Source organism: Lithobates pipiens, unplaced genomic scaffold (assembly GCF_037356315.1).
Source record: "Lithobates pipiens isolate NorthernLeopardFrog02 unplaced genomic scaffold, aLitPip1_a1.2 Scaffold_30, whole genome shotgun sequence".
Classification (NCBI taxonomy): domain Eukaryota; kingdom Metazoa; phylum Chordata; class Amphibia; order Anura; family Ranidae; genus Lithobates; species Lithobates pipiens.
Genome location: NW_027507791.1, coordinates 171,595,869 through 171,618,440, shown reverse-complemented (window position 1 = coordinate 171,618,440; position 22,572 = coordinate 171,595,869). Strand labels below are relative to the sequence as shown.

Below are 22,572 nucleotides of genomic sequence, written 5' to 3'. Positions count from 1 at the left end.
ACCTGCCCGATTCAGGGTCTGGACAGGACAATATAGACAGATATGTAACCGGTTCTGGTCTACCAACCCTCTCATCGGAATCACGGGAGTACTTGGAGGACCCGATCACACTGGAAGAAGTCCAGACGGCCGTGGGACCTCCGAAGGTGGGTAAGGCTCCGGGCCCTGACGGATATACCGCACAATACTTTAAGACCTTCCTCCCTATTCTCGGCCCGCGCTTGGTGAATTTATTTAATACTCTGAGCTCGAATGGGGATTTTCCTGAGGATACCCTTAGAGCCCACATCTCGTTGATACCTAAGGAGGGCAAAGACCCGGGCCTATGTGGGAGCTACAGACCCATTTCCCTCCAAAATTCGGTCCTAAAACTATTCTCTAACTCCTCGCCACGTGATTGGCACATCACTTGTAGTCCCTTATACATATTGACCAGTTAGGTTTTATTCCCACCAGGGAAGATAGGGACAACACCACTAAGGTGCTTACCCTGATCCATAAAGCAAAGTCATCTGGGACCCCTTGTCTTTTCATGAGTACTGATGCCGAGAAGGCTTTTGATCGGGTCAAATGGACATTAATGTTCTCGGTCCTTCGCCATATAGGTCTGAGTGAACGGATGCTGGCATGGATAAGTAAGATATACTCACGTACTTACATTCCACCGGACATCGCACGTACGTTTATGTTGAACTTCCCCCCACCCCTTGTCACTAAGATCCGCAGTTTGCTTCACGGGTGGCATTCTGGCCTCCATTCCTGGTTCAGCAGATGCAATCTCATTAAAATGAACATACTCCCTAAATTTACTTATCTTTTCCAAGCTCTCCCGATCCAGATTCCAGTCCTGTTTTTTAAGCAAGCTCAATCCTTGCTCACTCAATTTAACTGGGCCCACAAAAATCCCAGACTTAAGCGGTCACAGCTGACATTGTCTAAACAACAGGGAGGGTTGGTTCTCCCTAACTTGCGACACTACTACCTGGCCTCCCATCTGGGGCGTGTATTGGACTGGAATCGAAACAAACTTTCTAAGCTCACTCCCGAATTCCGCTAAGAAGCGCCATGTGGTGCTATAAGTATTTACCCACAGAATTTATGTCACATCTCACTATAGGGGCTTAGTTGAAAGTCAGTCACCTGATCGCTACCCAAAACACACTCACGTCTTTGACTTCCCCCCTATTCCCTATACGTGGCCATCCAACCTTTGAACTGTGGACCCACTTAGAAATTCCAACCTAGTCAATGCGTCTAAATTCATCATTGATGGAAAATGGCCTTCTTTCTCAACCCTAACAGATCCGACAGGGCTTTTCCAACTGCCTTTTTGGAGAGCAGCGCAACGACATCATTTTCTCCATTCCATCCCCAATCCTCAAACGTTCGCCCGCCCTCAGACGGAGTTTGAGACTCTATGCAGGAGCGAAGGCCCTTTGGCCCACATTCTCTCTCAAACAGATTACCCACACTTAACCTGTCTGGCCAACTGGGAAAAGGACCTTAATTGCTAATTTTCCCCAGCACAGAGACAACGCATTATCACTTTGGCTCTCAAAATGTCGCTGTGCACGAAGATACAGGAGACGAATTTTAAACTTCTCACCAGGTGGTATTTGACCCCATCAAAGCTGCAGAAATGTTTCCCCTCTTCCTCGAACATATGCTGGAGGTGTGGAGAAGAAGAGGGCACGTTGCTGCACATTTTTTGGTCCTGCCTCAGTTTGGTTGACTTCTGCACAGAGATCCGATGCATGACACAAAAATTCACAGACTTCTCCATCCAGGAAGAGGCTGCATTCTTTCTCTTGCACCATTCACAGATTCCCATTAAGAAGTACAAAAAAATCTATTTTACGGCATTTGATAAATGCGGCGAAATCCTGCATCCCTCTCTATTGGAAAAAATGTTCCCCCCCTTTCATTACTCACTGGCTTAGGAAAATAGAGGACATTAAAAAAAATGGAGGACTTGATCCTCACATCACAAGGTAAACAAGAATTTTTTAAACAAACCTGAGACATCTGGAATACCTTTATATTCTCGCTGGAAGGATGTCGCCTGCTATCGCCTTAGTGCTCTGAGCTTTCCTTGACTGGCCCCTTGGACAGTGGCTGCCATCGTGTCTCGTCCCCTCTTCTCCTTTTCTGATGTTTCAATCCTTCTCTTTTCGGCCTTCCTCCCCTATCTCTCACCCCCTCCACCCCCTCTCTCTTTTGGAAAGAGTGGAAAATTGGGAATGACGGCCCCACACCCCCCTCTGGATGGATTATGCCGGAGGGACCTGGGGTTTGTGTGACCCTGGATCTTGGTACAGTACTTTATCCGTGCCTCGAATCATTGTGATTGATGGAAGGCAGACTCACAGTTGCGAATATACCTGTATCAAGTATTGTTCAGCTGCTTTTTGCTCTGTATTTCTCTGTTGCATTATGTACTCGGGGGACCGTCTTCCCCTATTTGGAGAAAAAATTATATTTGAAAAAAAAAGAAGCCTACGACACCTGGTATTCCCAGGCGGTCTCCCATCCAGGCATTAACCAGGCTGGACCCTGCTTAGCCTCCAAGATCACATGAGATGGAACAGATTCAGGGTAATGTGGCCGTAGCCAATATCTTCAGGCACTCTCAACTCTCTTGACAAACACCAAGATGGTCACCTTGGAAACAAGCAGAAAAAAATAGGTCAATGGCCACAACATAAAAAGAAGCCTACGGCATCTGGAAATCCCAGGCGGTCTCCCATCCAGGTACTAAACTGGTCCCAACCCTGCTTAGCCTCTGAGATCAGATGAGATTGGGCTCTTTCAGGGTGGTGTGGCCGTAGGAGATTTCTTCAGGCACTCTCAACCTTGACTAACGCCAATATGGTCACCTTGGGAAACAAACAAAAAAATCAAGTCAACGCCAACAACATGAGAAGAAGTCTACAGCACCTAGTATTCCCAGGTGGTCTCCCATCCAGGTATTAACAAGGCCCGACCCTGTTTAGTCTCTGAGATCAGACGAGATCTGGTGCTTTCAGGGTTATGTGGCCATAGGCGAGCTCTTCAAGCACTCTCAACCCTCTTGACAAACACCAAGATGGTCACCTTGGTAAACAAAAAAAAAAAAACAAGTCAACGCCAACAACATAAAAATAAGCCTCCAGCACCTAGTATTCCCAGTTGGTCTCCAATCCAGGTACTAGCAAGGCCCAACCCTGTTTAGCCTCTGAGATCAGAGGAGATCGGGCGCTTTCAGGCTTATGTGCCCATAGGCAATCTCTTTGGGCACTCTCAACCCTCTTGACAAATGCCAAGATAGTCACCTTGGGAAACAAGCGAAAAAAAAAACAGGTCAATGTCAACAACATAAAAAGAAGACTACGGCACCTGGTATTCCAAAGCCATCTCCCATCCAGGGACTAACTAGGCCCAACCCTTCTTAGCCTCAGAGATGAGAAGAGATAGGGCTCTTTCAGGGTGATGCTGCTGTAAGCGAACTCTTTGGGCACTCTCAACCCTCTTGACAAATGCCCAGATGGTCACCTTGGGAAACAAGCGAAAAAAAACAAAAACGAATCAAGGCCAACAACATAAAAAGAAGCCTACAATAACTGGTATTCCCAGGTGGTCTCCCATCCAGGTACTAACCAGGCCTGACTCTTCTTAGCCTCCAAGATCAGACGAGATTGGGTGCTTTCAGAGTGCTCGGACTCTTTCCCCATCACTAATGGGACGAGGCAGGGGTGCCCTCTGTCTCCCCTAATTTTTATTCTGACACTGGAACCACTTATGTGTCACGTTCGGAATGACCCGAATATTACTGGCATATCCAAACCCTCGGCACACCACAAAATTGCGGCGTACGCTGACAATCTAATTTCTTTCGTCTTCAATCCACACATATCGCTTCCCAATATACTCGCGACTCTCCAGCGATACGGCAGCCTATCAAACTATAAAATCAATTGCACCTTTGTCTGTATTGAATATATCGGTCCCGGATGGTGAGGCCAAGAGGCTACGCTCCGCTTTTCCATTCTACTGAGCTGAAAAATCTATACGTTACCTGGGCGTTGACATCGCAGCGGATTTGGCGCAATTGTACCCGCTTAATTTTGTCCCTCTCCTGAATAGACTGAAATCTGATTTGGGAAACTGGCATGCTTTAACACTGACCTGGTTCAGGCGCTGTAATGCATTCAAAATGACGGCCCTCCCGCGGATTTTATACTTGTTCCAGACATTACCGATCCGGTTACCCCCAATTTTTTTCAGACAACTGCAGGTGCTGCTCCGGGACTTTATTTGGCCGCGCAAACCGCCCAGAGCCCGTTTGCAATTGCTTGCCAGACCAAAGGACAAGGGGGGTCTGGGTCTCCCAGATCTGAGACAATACTACAGAGTGACTCTGCTAGCGAGAGTCGTTGATTGGCATTGTAATGGCCAACACAAGCAGTGGGTGGAGATGGAGATTGAGGATGGATCCATTCCCCTATTGACCTCCCCGTGGCTCCTGTCCTCCCTACCAAAAGACCTCAGAGGTCACTCCGTAGTGGGAGCTACGTTGGCTGTTGTGCGGAGGTTGTTACGCTGCACACACATTGCTCCCCTGCCGTCACCAATGACTCCGGTTATAGGTAATCCAGACTTCCCACCGGGATTTACCAACAAGAAACTGCAACAGTTGACAGTGGTGGGGAAACAGCGTCTGGGAGAGGTGTGGCCCTCGGGAGGGCTCCCGACCACGCAATCTGTCGCCAAGCTTTCTGACCCTCTGCTTGACTTGTTTAGTGCTTATCAACTTCATCACTTTCTTCTGGCCATACAAAGGGCCCCCTACACTCCTAGAGACCTGACGCCCTATGAATCCATCTGTCACAAAAAGGAACCTGTGCGACACACCCTCTCCCTCCTGTACAACCTATTAAGTAGTCAGGAGGAGGAGTCGACCCCCACCATTTATCCACAAATGGGAGAGGGACTTTGGCATCACATTTACCCCACAATAGATAGGAAAGATCCTGACATTAGTACATAAAGCTTCCATCGCAAACCAATATCAAGAATCAGGATACAAGATAGTCTCACGCTGGTATAGAGTCCCATACCTTCTGAATAAAATGAATAGATCGATCCCGGATGTTTGTTGGAGGTGCAATTCAGATACGGGGACCATGGGACACATTTTCTGGGCATGCCCAGCCTTGAGGAACTTTTGGGTGGAGGTGACCGAGACGATAAAAACTCTCAGAAATGTAGATATCGCAGACAACCCAGCAGCCTGCCTTCTACACTTGACCGAACAGCCTGTTCGAAAATACAAAAAAACACTCCCGATGCAACTACTGAATGCCGCCCGGGCCTGCATTCCCACACTGTGGAGGCAGCCTCAGCCCCCCATCCAAGGTGCTGTGGTATTCCAAAGTCAATCATATTCTCCGGATGGAAGAATTGACCGCCACCCTTCACAACACTGAAGAGGCATTTAGTGTTACATGGAGGCCCTGGAGGTATTTTTCTGGTACTTGAGACTACATTCGGGAGGTGAGCAGCGCCCCTGTCCCAGAAAAAGACTGAACATCTAACGTTTACCTACGTAGGCCATGTCTGCCCTGGGTGGCACCCCCCCCCTCCCTTTTTGTCTTTATTTTTCTATTTTTCCCCGCCGCCACCCCCCCCCTCCTCTCTCTCCGTCTTTGCACTCTCTTCTTCCCCCGTCCTCCCTTTTGACTATGCCTTGTCTCCTTACTAGCCTTTGGGACCCAGAAGAGCCCCAGGGTTCTGGACACGACCGGCTCATATTTTACTCTGGTTCACATAGGTCATGATAAGCTGGCTCGCTGTGGTCCCAGTTGCTCTCCATGATTACATTTGTCCGAACAGGGCTGCATTAGTTATACTGTACTACATGTCCGAGGTGGGGTTTCTCTCTTTTCTGCATGAAACTCTAGGACTCCCCTCTGAGAACCTGAGTTATCTGGCTGCCTATTTTTTGTTACCATGTAATTGTGACCCTGGGTCATGCTGTATGGTTGACTCTTATATTTATGTTGTTCTACTTATACTTAATAAAAGAATAAAACAAAACAAAAAAAAATAAGTCAATGCCAACAACTTAAAAAAAGCCTATGGCATCGAAAAATCCCAGGCGTTCTCCCATCCAGGTACTAACCAAGTCCCAACCCTGCTTAGCCTCTGAGATCAAATGAGATTTGGCTCTTTCAGGGTGATGCAGCCATAGTAGATTTTTTCAGGCACGCTCAACCCTCTTGACAAACGCCAAGATGGTCACCTTGGGAAACAAACAAAAAAAAACAAGTCAACGCCAACAACATAAAAAGAAGCCTACCGCACCTAGTATTTCCAGACGGTCTCCCATCCAGGTATTAACAAGGCGCGACCCTTTCTAGCCTCTGAGATCAGCGGAGATTGGGCGCTTTCAGGGTGATGTGCCCATAGGCAATCTCTTTGGGCACTCTCATCCCTCTTGAAAAATGCCAAGATAGTCACCCTGGGAAACAAGCGAAAAAAAACAGGTCAACGCCAACAACATAGAAAGAAGACTACGGCACCTAGTATTCCAAGGCCGTCTCCCATTCAAGTACTAACTAGGCCCAACCCTTCTTAGCCTCTGAGATCAGAAGAGATAGGGTGCTTTCAGGGTGATGCGGCTGTAAGCGATCTCTTTAGGCACTCTCAACCCTCTTGACAAATGCCAAGATGATCACTTTGGGAAACAAGCGAAAAAAACAGGTCAACACCAACAACATAAAAATAAGCCTGCGGCATCTGGAAAACCCAGGCAGTCTCCCATCCAGGTACAAACCAGGCCCAACCCTGCTTAGCCTCTGAGACCAAACGAGATTGGGCGCTTTCAGGGTGTTGTGCTCGTAGGCAATTTCTTTGTGCACTCTCAACCCTCTGGACACATGCCAAGATGGTCACCTTGGGAAACAAGGGAAAATAAAACAGGTCAACGCCGAAAACATAATGAGAAGCCTACGGCACCTGGTATTCCCAAGCTGTCTCCCATCCAGGTACTAACCAGGCCCATTGCTGCTTAGCCTCAGAGATCAGATGAGATTGGACTCTTTCAGGGTGATTTGGCCGTAGGCACTCTCTTTGGGCACTCTGAAGCCTCTTGACAAAGGCCAAGATGGTCACCTTGGGAAACAAGTTAAAAAAAACAGGTCAAAGCCAACAACATAAAAAGAAGCCTACGGCATCCAGTATTCCCAGGCGATCTCCCAATCAAGACACTAACCAGACCAGATCCTTCTATGGCACCTGGTCTTCCCAGGCAGTCTCCCATCCAGGTACAAACCAGGCCTGACGCTGCTTAGCCTCTGAAATCAGACAAGATCGGGTGCTTTCAGGTTGATGTGGCCGTAAGCATTCTCTTCAAGACACGCCCAACCCTCTTGACAAACGCCAAGATGGTCGCCTTGAGAAACAAGCAAAAAAAACAGGTCAAAGCCAACAACATAAAAAGAAGCCTATGGGCTTACAGCGGACCCTAAGAGATGGGACCCACTAGCTCTGTCATGGTTCGGACGCTGTAATATGAACGCAATGCCACGACATCTGTATCTACTACAAGCCTTACCTATCAAAATACCCCAGACTTTCTTTCATGCGGTTCGCTCAATCTTTATCAAGTTCCTCTGGCGCGGAAAACATATGCGTATTGGTAGGGCAATGCTGTTGCGACCGAAATTGCGGGGAGGTATTGGCTTCCCGGACCCTGCTCTATATTACACAGCGACGCACATGACACCGGTGGTTGACTGGTGCTGGTGTTCTGCCATATACTGTCCGGCCATGATATAGTGTCTGCGCCATACTGCGCATGCCCAGTACGGAGCAGACGAAGCTTCGGAAAATCTCCGAAGCCGAACGGTAGCCCCACCATCCAAGCGGACATAGGGTTGTGAATATTAGAGGGCCCCTCGCAGGCGAGCTTCGCTCGCCACGCTTCGGGCTCGGCCTCACTGCGCTCGGCTCTTTTATATTCTTACTCTATGTCCACTTGGATAGTGGGGATAGAACCTGGACTCAGTGCGCAGGCGCCGTTCATGCTCGGCAATTTTCGGAATCTGTGTTGCTGTGTACTGCGCATGCGCAGCACACAGCGGACACTATCCGATGGGGGACCATATGTGATAAGACACCGGCATGGGGAACTGAAGCTAAGGGTCAAGCTAGAGCAGGAGATGGTGCGGGTTCCACTGACTGGTCTGCCTTGGGCGGGGAGGCCATTGGAGCCCTGTGTGACTACTCACCCGTTAATTGGCCCCTCGCTCGCCGAGATGGATAGTTTTTTTCACCTTTCCCACCTGACTAACTTTCCTTCTCCTATGACCCCAATTATTGGACATCCTAGATTCCCTCCGGGCCTGTCTGACCAGGCCTTTACCAGGCAAGCCCCCCGAAAGGGCTTCTGAGAGCAGCCCTATTTCTTGGACCCACGGGCTTGATTCCCATGGGGACCATACTGCTAGAGCAAGTACCTGTTGCATTGGATAGCTGGAGAGCTAGACAGCTAATCCATTTCCTCGGATCACTACCTAACCATTCGTTCTTCTCTAGACAATTCCACCCCTTCGAGGAACTTTGCCTGGATGATGGCCCAGTTCGTGGTTTCCTCTCTAGGTCCTACCAAATCCTGACAGACGCACAATCCTCCACGGATCCACCCTTCCTAGCTAAATGGAAAAGGGACTTACAAACTACATTCTCCAAACCACAGAAGGACAGAATACTCTTTTTCGCCTATAAGTCGTCACTCTGCAGTAAATATCAGGAGATCTCATATAAGCTGATCACACGCTGGTATCGTACACCGGTGGTGTTGGCCAAAATATTCCCCGGTCAATCTGACCGCTGCTGTCGCTGTGGGCAACAGGCTGGCACCATTCTCCACATTTTCTGGGAATGCCCTAAATTACAAACATTCTGGCAGCCTGTGCTGAGACTCATCCACAAGTTCACAGACATTTCCTTAGCCAATGATCCCACAGCAGTTCTTCTCAATCTAACTCCTATGTCGAGAAAGCGTTATCATTAGTCCTTACTTAAACATCTCCTCAATGCAGCTAGGGCCTGTATCCCAAGTCAGTGGAAAGAGCAATCTGCTCCAATGGTGACCCAGTGGTTCGCAAGGGTAAATGATATTGAACGAATGGAAGACCTGACTGCCACAATGAGGGATAAAACGGAGGAGCATGGGAACAGATGGTTCTACTGGACCCAGTTTTCGCTTTTCGGAAGAATACCTCCGCGAGACATAGTAAGCTCATGGTGATCGTTGGAGATCGCTGTTCCAAACGTTGGACAGCTGATGAGCTGGTGAGCCGAGGGTGTCTCTTGCTCCCTGGGAGGGGACCCCATCCTATCCACTCTACCCACGACACCCCCTTACCCCTTCTTTTCCTTTTCTGCCATTTCCTTCCCCAATCTTCTCTTTCCCCTTCTCCCTCCTTTCAGTTCTACTATTTCCCTTCTTAACTCAAAAAAGGGAAAAGAAAATGGTATGTTCCGACCCCATTTGACTACTACACAATACTCTTCCCCTATCTATGGATATTTAAACTCTTCGAGGATAGCAGGGCTAGTATCAATAATATTTTAAGTGGTAGAGGATCCCAACGAGATGGAGCTTTAATCTCATCTTGATATGACCGCAAAGCTGTACACATGCTATTCTCCTCTGACTTCTTACCATTGGCTCTGATATCCATGCAATATGATCGTTTGTTTGTAACTATTTGTATCACACATTCTGTGAAGTTGCCTTTGCATTGTATGTTGCATACTACTAAATAAAAAAAAAAAAAAAAGAAGCCTATGGCACCTGGTATTCCCAGGCAGTCTCCCATCCAGGTACTGTTTAGCGTACTGTTTAGCATCCGAGATCAGACGAGATTGGGTGCTTTCAGGGTGATGGGGCCATAGGTAATCTCTTCGGGCACTCTCAACCCTCTTGACATACGCCAAGATGGTCACCTTGGGAAACAAGTGAAAAAAAAAACAGGTCAAGGCCAACAACATAAAAAGAAGCCTACAGCACCTAGTATTCCCAGGTGGTCTCCAATCCAGGTACTAGCAAGGCCCAACCCTGTTTAGCTTCTGAGATCAGAGGAGATCGGGTGCTTTCAGGGTTATGTGCCCATAGGCAATCTCTTTGGGCATTCTCAACCCTCTTGACAAATGCCAAGATAGTCACCTTGAGATACAAGCGATAAAAAACAGGTCAATGTCAACAACATAAAAAGAAGAATACGGCACCTGGTATTCCAACGCCATCTCCCATCCAGGTACTAACTAGGCCCAACCCTTCTTAGCCTCAGAGAAGAGAAGAGATAGGGCTCTTTCAGGGTGATGCTGCTGTAAGCGATCTCTTTGGGCACTCTCAACCCTCTTGACAAATGCCAAGATGGTCACCTTGGGAAACAAGCAAAAAAAAAAAAACGAATCAACGCCAACAACATAAAAAGAAGCCTACAATAACTGGTATTCCCTGGTGGTCTCCCATCCAGGTACTAACCAGGCCCGACTCTTCTTAGCCTCCAAGATCAGACGAGATTGGGTGCTTTCAGAGTGATGTGGCCATAGGCAAACTCTTCAGGCACTCTCAACCCTCTTGACAAACACCAAGATGGTCACTTTGGGAAACAAGCGAAAAAAAAACAGGTCAACGCCAACAACATAAAAAGAAGTCTACGACACCTGGTATTCCCAGGCGGTTTCCCATCCAGGTACTAACAAGGCCCGACTCTTCTTAGGCTCCAACATCAAACGAGATCGGGTGCTTTCAGGGTGATGTGCCCGTAGGCAATCTCTTCAGGCACTTTCAACCCTCTTGACAAAAGCCAAGATGGTCACCTTGGGAAACAAGTGGAAAAAAAAACAGGTCAAGGCCAACAACATAAAAGGAAGCCTACAGCACCTAGTATTCCCAGGTGGTCTCCAATCCAGGTACTAGCAAGGCCCAACCCTGTTTACCTTCTGAGATCAGAGGAGATCGGGCGCTTTCAGGGTTATGTGCCCATAGGCAATCTCTTTGGGCATTCTCAACCCTCTTGACAAATGCCAAGATAGTCACCTTGAGACACAAGCGAAAAAAAACAGGTCAATTTCAACAACATAAAAAGAAGAATACGGTACCTGGTATTCCAACGCCATCTCCCATCCAGGTACCCACTAGGCCCAACCCTTCTTAGCCTCAGAGAAGAGAAGAGATAGGGCTCTTTCAGGGTGATGCTGCTGTAAGTGATCTCTTTGGGCACTCTCAACCCTCTTGTCAAATGCCAAGATGGTCACCTTGGGAAACAAGAAAAAAAAAAAAAAACGAATCAACGCCAACAACATAAAAAGAAGCCTACAATAACTGGTATTCCCAGGTGGTCTCCCATCCAGGTACTAACCAGGCCCGACTCTTCTTAGCCTCCAAGATCAGACGCGATTGGGTGCTTTCAGAGTGATGTGGCCATGGGCAATCTCTTCAGGCACTCTCAACCCATCTTGGCCTTTGTCAAGAGGCTTCAGAGTGCCCAAAGAGAGTGCCTACGGCCAAATCACTATACTATATATCTATATCTATAATAATAAAAAATATTTTTAGTTATTATATATAAGATACTATATAGGTGATTTGGCCGTAGGCACTCTCTTTGGGCACTCTGAAGCCTCTTGACAAAGGCCAAGATGGTCACCTTGGGAAACAAGCTAAAAAAAACAGGTCAAAGCCAACAACATAAAAAGAAGCCTACGGCATCCAGTATTCCCAGGCGATCTCCCAATCAAGACACTAACCAGGGTGGGCGTGACCTAGGCATGAAGGAGTGAGGACGCTCTTTTCCGGAGCTCCCGGTCCGTGACCCCTCCACACCCCTTTACCACAGTCTGGTCGCATATTTCGGCATCGCCGACATCCCCGCGCTTCGGCGGAACACAGCCAGCCGAGCGGGGTCCGCCGCTGCTGCCATGGACAGGTACTTGGTCCCGCTGCAGCCTCCGGCCTCCACGCCGGATCCAGCCAAGATGGCGCCCGCGGCCTCCGGCGCTCCAGGACACGCGGTACAGAGGGAAGGTGAGCAGACTGCTATGCAGGGACACGACATGCCCCCGTTCTCCCCGCCTAGTGACTTGTCCCCGTGTCTCCCCCGCTCACTGTCCATGGCCTCGCTTGACAGCCCGGACCATAGCGGCCTGCCACCCTGGTTCCCTCACAACTCCCAACTGTCCCAGAGACCCTCCCGCAGTGGAAGCCTCATCCCAGGACCGAATGGCCGGGCTGCTCTTACCTCAGACACACAGGGGGACCCACCGCTGCCACCAGCACCGGCATTATTGGGGGACAAGGCCATCCTAGCTTTACTCCAAAACCTTCCCACTAAAGCAGACTTTAGCTGTATGGCAGCCAGGATTGAAACGACCTTGCGACATGAAATCGCAGGGGTCAAACGTGACGTGTCGGCTACGAACGAGCGGGTGACCACCCTGGCATCGGATGTGACCTCCCTGACCACTGATGTTTCTGGCCTGCAAACCGCACATGATACCCTTGCTGAAAGAGTCACACAGTTGCAACTCCTAGTGGATGACCTTGAGAATCGCAACCGCAGACGCAACATCAGGATCAGAGACTTGCCCGAAGCCGCTGGCCAGGCAGACCTCAAAGCCACAGTTACAGCTATATTTAACGCCTGTCTGGACCGCGCTGCTGACACAGTAATAGCCATTGATAGAGTCCACAGGACCCTGGGCCCCAGGAGCCCCACAGAGAACCGGCCACGTGACGTTTTATGCTGTCTCCACAATTACTCAGTTAGGGAGGATGTCCTGCAAGCGGCGTGGCGCAAAGGCAGCATTGATTTTGACGGGGCCCAAGTCACCCTTCTGCCAGATGTATCCCGCAAGACCCTCCAGATGAGACGCTGTCTGCGACCCCTTCTGGAACACCTAACTGAACGGAGGATTCCATACAAGTGGGGCCATCCGTTTCACCTTATAGTGCGCAAAAATGGGAGGCCCCTTGCGCTACGACACCCTTCGGAGGTCCCGTCCTTTCTGGAGGCTTTGGGCCTGCCCTCGGTTCAGGTCCCCGACTGGTTGGCTCCTGTTGTCCCCCAGGGAGCAGTGGCCCCGACGAACAACCCCTCAACCAGGCAACAGAGAGTGAGACGCCACCGTCGATCCCAACATCAGAGATCGCAGGCCCCTCAAGATCGTGAACCCTGAGAGAGTACAGTAATTTTCCGTTATTCCTGTGTTATACCCTTTTTTTTTTGTTTTCTTTTTCTCTACCAACATAGACGGCTGGAGTATCCAGCTTTGTGTTGTTTACCATGCCACGGGCCATTGTTCCCAGCGCCCCAGCTAGGGGAGAGGAAGGACATTGGAAGAACAGAGTTGGACACTGCGCTTCCTGGACGAAGCCCTGAGTTATTGGCGGTACTGTTCACCATTCTCGTTACTGTTTATCTACAGGTGCCCTAGTCTCGGCGCTCTTTGTGTTTTTGGACTGCCTGGTGGTGCCCCCGGGTGCCCCTGGGCGGCGTTCCTGCTCCCTCCCCCTCTCCTCCTCCCCCCCCCCCTTTTTTTCCTTTTTTTTTTTTTCTGGGGGGGGGGGAGGGGTGGGTGCCTGGGTGGTATAAAGTTATCTATACTCTGTGTTGAAAAGTTTAATATGTTGGTCTAATTATGCACTGTTCTACTGTTGTTAACTGCCCGATACCTGCTGCAGTGATGTTCTATAATGCGTTTGATGTCGTAGTTAAGATGCCAAAGAAGCTCCGTGCACGCCCGATTGCGACTGCATGGACCATGGGATGCTGGAGGGGTACTGCACCGACGAGTTCCTCCCTCTGCAGTGCCTTACCTCTTCCCCCACTAGGCCCCTCTGCCCTAACCGGCAGGTTCTCTCCGATAGGAGCTTTAGCAATTCCCCGATCTATCCCCACCCCTCCTACCCTCCTCCTCCCTACTAACTCCGGACCTTCTCCGCTTCGTTACTGCTTTTCCTTTTTCTCCTCCTCTTCCTCTGTGCTTGAACTCTATATCTACTACTGACTCTGGTGGGGACCGCCGGCCGGGTACCACTGCCGTCATGGCCCTGAAGCTGGTTTCCTGTAATGTGAAAGGGCTGAATGTACCTGAAAAAAGGTCCAGCTGCCTAACAGAATTGTGGCGGATGAAGCCCCAAATAGTTTTCCTCCAGGAGACCCATTTCAGGACAGACCAAATACCACGGCTTTATAGTAAGCACTTCCCCCTGGCCCACCACAGCACGTCCCCTACTTCCAAATCGAGAGGAGTGTGTGTTCTTCTTGCTAAAAACTTGCCGTGGCGCCTGTTAGCTGTCCAAGCCGATAGTGAAGGGAGATATCTCTTCATTAAGGGAACTCTCCACTCGCAAACTTTTACTCTTGCCAACCTATACATGCCAAATGTGGACCAGCTGCCGGCCTTAGAAGCATCCTTGGATGCCCTGGCTGCATTCTCAGAGGGTACTTTGATCATTGGGGGGGACTTTAACCTCACCTTGGACCCCCGCAGAGACTCATCATCGGGCACCTTTGCGATTTCTGCGAGAACGCGTTCACACATAAGAGACCTGCTACACTCCCACCGACTGATCGATGTGTGGCGTACGCTTCACCCACAGGATAGGGACTATACGTTCTTTTCCACCGCTCGTGGTTCTTACTCACGTATAGATATGTTTTTAGTCGCCCACAATGCTATCCCGGCGGTCACAGACGCTCAGATAGGCCACATAGCCCTGTCTGACCATGCCCCGATTTCTTTGATGCTGAAGCTACAACAGGAGTCGCGTGGTCAGTCCTGGTGGAGACTGAACGAGTCTCTCCTGAAGGACCCTGAGACCCACGCAGACCTGCTTAGGGAATTAGAAAGTTACTTTGATCATAACCGTGATTCTGTTTCCAACCCCCTCATGTTATGGGCGGCTCATAAATGCTACATTAGGGGCATTCTTATTAAACATGGTCATAGACTCAAAGTGGCCAAAACTGAGGCTCTCTCCAAACTTATTGCCAAGTTGCATGCGTGTGAACAACGACACAAATCCCAGCTGACTGCTGCGCTGGAGGTGGAGGTGAGAGATCTTAGAGAACAAATCAGAGATTTCTCTCTCTTTCAGGCTAGAACCAGACTCATGTGGGTCCGCAGGACGTATTATGAATATGGAGTCAAGTGTAGTAGGTCCCTAGCGAACTCCCTGCGTGCCCAACGCAACGCGTCCTTCATTCCAACCATAACCTCCCCTTCGGGTGCCAAGCTTCATGATTCACGGGAGATAGCGGAGTGTTTCCGATCTTTCTATGAAGCCCTTTATAACTTGCACCCCCGGGACTCAGGAGACGCCCTCCAGGCCGGCACAGCGGCCATTGACGAGTACCTAGCTTCGGCAAACCTCCCGTCGCTGGTTCCCCCGGACCCACATCTGATTTTCCAATTGAATTTCCAGCCGCTTCTAAAAAATGTTGCCGTAGATCTAGAGAGGTGGTCAAAGTTGGCGACCTCTTGGTTTGGGAGATGCAATGTGCTCAAAATGAATGTAATGCCCAGACTCTTGTATCTATTACAAGCCTTACCGATAAAAATCCCCCAATCATTTTTTAAAGCCATGCGCTCCATCTTTATTCGATACGTATGGCAGGGCAGGCCTCCAAGACTCAGCCGAACATTACTGCTCAGACCAAAAGACAAGGGAGGGATTGGCCTCCCAGATCCGGCATGGTAATATACGGCGGTGCACATGAACAGAGTAGTTGACTGGTGCAGACACCTGAAGGATAAGCTGTGGGTTCGTCTGGAGCGTGAATCCGTACCATTTCCACTTGAGGGTTTGCCCTGGAGTGGACCGGGCTGGTCGGGAGCGACGTGGGCACACCCACTCATTGAGCCAACGTTACAAGAGCTAGACAGATATTTTACCCTGACGGGCGTGCCCAGTTTCCCTTCGCCCATGACTCCTATTATTGGACACCCACGCTTTGAACCCGGCATGACGGAAAAGTCTTTCCGCCTCGACCCTGACCGGGACCTTGTGCGGGCCTCTTCTTTTCTTGGCCCTAGGACGTGGACAGCGGTCTCCACTATGTACGAGGCGTTAGCAACCACGGCCCTGGGACAGTGGAAGCTTGCCCAACTCTCCCACTTCTTGAAATCTTTGCCAAACAGTGGCGAATTCCGCAGACCCCTAACATCGTTTGAGGAGGTATGCTCAGGAGAGGAACCGACCCGAGGGTCTCTTTCCCTGTCATATCGCATCCTACTGGACCAACTCTCCCAGGGTAACCTGGTGTTCGTGGAAAAATGGGAGCGAGACCTGCATGTCCGGCTCTCGCCAGACCAGAAGAACCGCGTGCTTCTTTTTGCGCACAAGTCATCCCTATGTAGTAAATACCAGGAAATAGCTTATAAAATTTTGACCCGATGGTACAGGACCCCCACTGTCCTGGCGGCTATGTTTCCCGGTCACAGCCCTTTGTGCTGGAGATGCGGTGAACAAGCCGGCACGTTACTACATATCTTCTGGGAATGCCCTCAACTGGCCCATTTCTGGAGACAGGTTCTCAATATCATTTTTGACCTCACGGCTATTGATCTCCAGAACAACGCAGCTGCGATCTTCCTCAATCTGACCCCACTCTCGAGCAAGAAGTACCATAAATCTCTCTTAAAACATCTTCTGAGTGGGGCCAAGGCATGTATACCTAGCATGTGGAAACAGCAGGCCGCTCCACTGGTGTCTCACTGGTTTGCAAGAGTTTGCGACATCTACCGTATGGAACAGCTCACATCAGCGTTAGGCGACAGGGAGGAAGAGCACACTGCTCGTTGGTTGTCTTGGAGCCTGTTCAGGTTTTCCGATGCATACAGATCCTATCTGTAGGCTCTGGCACGTGTATAGAGGGAAGGGTCCGGTCGCGGGAACCCATCGGAGTCCTCTTTCTTTCTCTCCCTTCTCGTATACCACCCTGGTTCACTCTCTCCCCCGTCTGCCTCGTAGCACTGTTAGCCCCCTATAACTTTCATTCTTTCTACCCCCATACCCTTCTCCTGCCCATTTGCTCCCCCCTCTTTCCCTACCCCCTAACTCCCAAGTATAATTAAAATACATGGTGATTGCAAGGATCTTTTCGTTTTGTTCCCTCGATTTCCCAGCCAGGGGTTGGCGGCCCTCGGGGTGGTCCCGGCTGAGCTCTTTGACCAGTAGAATGAAGGTGACCGATGTTAGAGGCCCCTCAGTTTGGGCCTTGAGGGGGATCGCCCCGGGGACTGCCCTGGTTTATAAGTAGACACTGGGGTGCCAGATCATTAGAGTGGGATAATGTGGTGGCCTAGCCACGGCTGGGGCTGCTGCTGACATAAGTTGTTAGGTTTCCCCCGGTCCCCCACAAAGTATTAACTATGTATTTTTGTTAACCTGGAAAACTGAGGGATCCAGTTTGTCTCTGTATTACCTGCAATCCGTAAATAAAGAATTAAAAAAAAAAAAGAGTCACTAACCAGACCAGATCCTTCTATGGCACCTGGTCTTCCCAGGGAGTCTCCCATCCAGGTACTAACCAGGCCTGATGCTGCTTAGCCTCTGAAATCAGACAACATCGGGTGCTTTCAGGTTGATGTGGCCGTAAGCGTTCTCTTCAAGACACGCCCAACCCTCTTGACAAACGCCAAGATGGTCGCCTTGAGAAACAAGCAAAAAAAACAGGTCAAAGCCAACAACATAAAAAGAAGCCTATGGGCTTACAGCGGACCTTAAAAGATGGGACCCACTAGCTCTGTCATGGTTCGGACGCTGTAATGTGTTGAAGATGAACACGATGCCACGACTTCTGTATCTACTACAAGCCTTACCTATCAAAATACCCCAGACTTTCTTTCATGCGGTTCGCTCAATCTTTATCAAGTTCCTCTGGCGCGGAAAACATATGCGTATTGGTAGGGCAATGCTATTGCGACCGAAATTGCGGGGAGGTATTGGCTTCCCGGACCCTGCTCTATATTACACAGCGACGCACATGACACCGGTGGTTGACTGGTGCCGGTGTTCTGCCATATACTGTCCGGTCATGATATAGTGTCCGCGCCGTACTGCGCATGCACAGTACGGAGCAGACGAAGCTTCGGAAAATCTCCAAAGCTGAACGCCGCCTGCGCGGTGAGTGGAGGTGGTAGCCCCACCATCCAAGCGGACATAGGGTTGTGAATATTAGAGGGTTCCTTGCAGGCGAGCTTCGCTCGCCACGCTTCGGGCTTTGCCTCGCTGCGCTCGGCTCTTTTATATTCTTACTCTATGTCCACTTGGATAGTGGGGATAGAACCTGGACTCAGTGCGCAGGCGCCGTTCATGCTCGGCAATTTTCGGAATGCGCAGTACACAGCGGACACTATCCGATGGGGGACCATATGTGATAAGACACCGGCATGGGGAACTGAAGCTATGGGTCAAGCTAGAGCAGGAGATGGCGCGGGTTCCACTGGCTGGTCTGCCTTGGGCGGGGAGGCCATTGGAGCCCTGTGTGACTACTCACCCGTTAATTGGCCCCTCGCTCGCCGAGATGGATAGTTTTTTTCACCTTTCCCACCTGACTAACTTCCCTTCTCCTATGACCCCAATTATTGGACATCCTAGATTCCCTCCGGGCCTGTCTGACCAGGCCTTTACCAGGCAAGCCCCGAAAGGGCTTCTGAGAGCAGCCCTATTTCTTGGACCCACGGGCTTGATTCCCATGGGGACCATACTGCTAGAGCAAGTACCTGTTGCATTGGATAGCTGGAGAGCTAGACAGCTAATCCATTTCCTCGGATCACTACCTAACCATTCGTTCTTCTCTAGACAATTCCACCCCTTCGAGGAACTTTGCCTGGATGATGGCCCAGTTCGTGGTTCCCTCTCTAGGTCCTACCAAATCCTGACAGACGCACAATCCTCCACGGATCCACCCTTCCTAGCTAAATGGAAAAGGGACTTACAAACTACATTCTCCAAACCACAGAAGGACAGAATACTCTTTTTCGCCCAAAAGTCGTCACTCTGCAGTAAATGTCAGGAGATCTCATATAAGCTGATCACACGCTGGTATCGTACACCGGTGGTGTTGGCCAAAATATTCCCCGGTCATCCCGAACCCCTTGGCTCACTCTAGATCGCTGACGGTATTTGAGGAGTACTTCTCTGGCACAGACCCTATCCCCCGACTTCTTTCTCAAATGTATGGGCTCTTAAACACGCCGCCGCCAACGCACCAGATCTCCAGTCTTGCGAAATGGGAGAGGGACTTGGGCTACACCTTCACGCCCGCACAGATTACGCGGGTTTTACGGTTTACCCTAAAGTCCTCAATATGCACCAAAACACAGGAGTTGAATTATAAAATCCTCACAAGATGGTACCTGACCCCTAGCCGCCTCCACCTTGTTTTCCCGGACACGCCCGCACATTGCTGGCGCTGCGGGGAAGACCGGGGTACGCTCCTACATGTTTTTTGGTCCTGTCCCAGGCTCTTGGACTTTTGGACTGCAGTCCGCAATATTGTCCAGAAGTTCACGGAATGGCAAGTCCCAAATGATCCAGCCTTCTTCCTCTTACATTTATCGGACTTGCCCCCTAAGAGATATGCGCGGTCAGTCTTGCGCCATCTTACCAACGCGGCCAAATCTTGTATTCCTCTGCTCTGGAAACAGCAAACTCCCCCTTCCGTAGCCATGTGGTTGAGGAGGGTGGAAGAAATTAACAAAATGGAAGATTTGATACTGACTGCTCAAGATAGGCAGGAAGTTTACCGGAAAACGTGGTCACTCTGGAATGTGTTTGTGTACTCGACAGAAGGTAGAGCCCTTTTGGGGCACTAAGGGGAGTCGGGGGGACTGACAAACATTCGGGCGGGGGACTCCGAGTTTCCTCCGTTTCCCTTTCCTAATCTTTTCCTTCCCCCTCCTTCCCCCATCCTCCCTTTCCTTAAATTCTTCACCCCCTCTTTTCATTAGCTCTTTCTTCTACACCATTCCCCCCCATCCTCTTCTGCTTTTCTCATCTTCCCCCCCTCTTTTCTTTTTCTTATGTTTATACACCGTTGCAAACTGTTCCCTTATGCATGCGACCTACTGATTACCTACAGTGGCTGCGAGTTCGGCCTCTAGATCTAGACCTTGAGTTATTCACTGTACTTGGTATATTTGTGGACCCCCTTGCCAGTTTTGGCAGAGGGGGGACTCCTACTGAGGTCGATCCCATATGACGGTGTATTAAGTAGTTGATAGTCGCATTTCCTGTTACTATGCTGCACACTATGGAGGCTGCGACCTTCACTGTCTTTATTGTCACTTTTTGTTCCTCTTTTTTTTTCCCCTGGGGGATCTACCCCATGTATGTGAAAACCTTGAATAAACTTATATTTGCAAAAAAAAATATTCCCCGGTCAATCTGACCGCTGCTGTCGCTGTGGACCAAATGTGGCCCCATTCTCCACATTTTCTGGGAAAGCCCTAAATTACAAACATTCTGGCAGCCTGTCCTGAGACTCATCCACAAGTTCACAGACATTTCCTTAGCCAATGATCCCGCAGCAGTTCTTCTCAATCTAACTCCTATGTCGAGAAAGCGTTATCATAAGTCCTTACTTAAACATCTCCTCAATGCAGCTAGGGCCTGCATCCCAAGTCAGTGGAAAGAGCAATCTGCTCCAATGGTGACCCAGTGGTTCGCAAGGGTAAATGATATTGAACGAATGGAAGACCTGACTGCCACAATGAGGGATAAAACGGAGGAGCATGGGAACAGATGGTTCTACTGGACCCAGTTTCGCTTTTCGGAAGAATACCTCCGCGAGACATAGTAAGCTCATGGTGATCGTTGGAGATCGCTGTTCCAAACGTTGGACAGCTGATGAGCTGGTGAGCCGAGGGCGTCTCTTGCTCCCTGGGAGGGGACCCCATCCTATCCACTCTACCCACGACACCCCCTTACCCCTTCTTTTCCTTTTCTGCCATTTCCTTCCCCAATCTTCTCTTTCCCCTTCTCCCTCCTTTCAGTTCTACTATTTCCCTTCTTAACTCAAAAAAGGGAAAAGAAAATGGTATGTTCCGACCCCATTTGACTACTACACAATACATTTCCCCTATCTATGGATATCTAAACTCTTCGAGGGTAGCAGGGCTAGTATCAATAATATTTTAAGTGGTAGAGGATCCCAACGAGATGGAGCTTTAATCTCATCTTGATATGACCGCAAAGCTGTACACGTGCTATTTTCCTCAGACGTCTTACCATTGGCTCTGATATCCATGCAATATGATCATTTGTTTGTAACTATTTGTATCACACATTCTGTGAAGTTGCCTTTGCATTGTATGTCGCATACTACTAAATAAAAAAACAAAAAAAACAGAAGCCTATGGCACCTGGTATTCCCAGGCTGTCTCCCATCCAGGTACTAACCAGGCCCGACACTGTTTAGCATCCGAGATCAGACGAGATTGGGCTCTTTCAGGGTGATGCTGCTGTAAGCGATCTCTTTGGGCACTCTCAACCCTCTTGACAAATGCCAAGATGGTCACCTTGGGAAACAAGCAGAAAAAAGAAAACGAATCAACGCCAACAACATAAAAAGAAGCCTACAATAACTGGTAATCCCAGGTGGTCTCCCATCCAGGTACTAACCAGGCCCGACTCTTCTTAGCCTCCAAGATCAGATGAGATTGGGTGCTTTCAGAGTGATGTGGCCATAGGCAATCTCTTCAGGCACTCTCAACCCTCTTGACAAACACCAAGATGGTCACTTTGGGAAATAAGCGAAAAAAAAACAGGTCAACGCCAACAACATAAAAAGAAGTCTACGACACCTGGTATTCCCAGGCGGTCTCCCATCCAGGTACTAACAAGGCCCGACTCTATTAGCCTCCAACATCAAACGAGATCGGGTGCTTTCAGGGTGATGTGCCCGTAGGCAATCTCTTCAGGCACTTTCAACCCTCTTGACAAACGCCAAGATGGTCACCTTGGCACTTTATGCAGGCCACCCTGGAACATATAGGTCTTGGCCCCAACATGATGAGCTGGGTAATGTCGCTTTACTCCACGCCATCGGCAGCGGTACGGGTGACCGAGTGGTGCTCGGACTCTTTCCCCATCACTAATGGGACGAGGCAGGGGTGGTCTCTGTCTCCCCTAATTTTAATTCTGACACTGGAACCACTTATGTGTCACGTTTGGAATGACCCGAATATTACTGGCATATCCAAACCCTCGGCACACCACAAAATTGCGGCGTACGCTGACGATCTAATTTTTTCCGTCTCCAATCCACACATTTTGCTTCCCAAAATACTTGCGTCTCTACAGCGACACGGCAGCCTATCAAACTATAAAAACAATTGCGCCAAGTCGGCTGTATTGAATATATCGGTCCCGGATGGTGAGGCCAAGAGGCTCCGCACCTCTTTTCCATTCTACTGGGCTGAAAAATCTATACGTTAACATCGCAGCGGATTTAGCGCAATTGTACCTGCTTAATTTTGTTCCTCTCCTGGATAGACTGAAATCTGATT

At 49.5% G+C, this 22,572-nt stretch overlaps 8 pseudogenes; all 8 read right to left on the bottom strand.

Moving 5' to 3' along the window:
• Positions 1-2,710: 2,710 nt before the first annotated feature.
• On the bottom strand, positions 2,711-2,830 carry LOC143949137 (5S ribosomal RNA; annotated as a pseudogene).
• Positions 2,831-2,925: 95 nt separating this feature from the next.
• Positions 2,926-3,044, bottom strand: LOC143948971 (5S ribosomal RNA; annotated as a pseudogene).
• Positions 3,045-6,984: 3,940 nt separating this feature from the next.
• On the bottom strand, positions 6,985-7,103 carry LOC143949789 (5S ribosomal RNA; annotated as a pseudogene).
• Positions 7,104-10,045: 2,942 nt separating this feature from the next.
• On the bottom strand, positions 10,046-10,164 carry LOC143948416 (5S ribosomal RNA; annotated as a pseudogene).
• A 321-nt stretch (positions 10,165-10,485) lies between these two features.
• Positions 10,486-10,604, bottom strand: LOC143946967 (5S ribosomal RNA; annotated as a pseudogene).
• Positions 10,605-10,924: 320 nt separating this feature from the next.
• On the bottom strand, positions 10,925-11,043 carry LOC143949225 (5S ribosomal RNA; annotated as a pseudogene).
• Positions 11,044-11,365: 322 nt separating this feature from the next.
• On the bottom strand, positions 11,366-11,484 carry LOC143947984 (5S ribosomal RNA; annotated as a pseudogene).
• A 10,152-nt stretch (positions 11,485-21,636) lies between these two features.
• On the bottom strand, positions 21,637-21,755 carry LOC143947612 (5S ribosomal RNA; annotated as a pseudogene).
• Between the last annotated feature and the right edge of the window lie 817 nt (positions 21,756-22,572).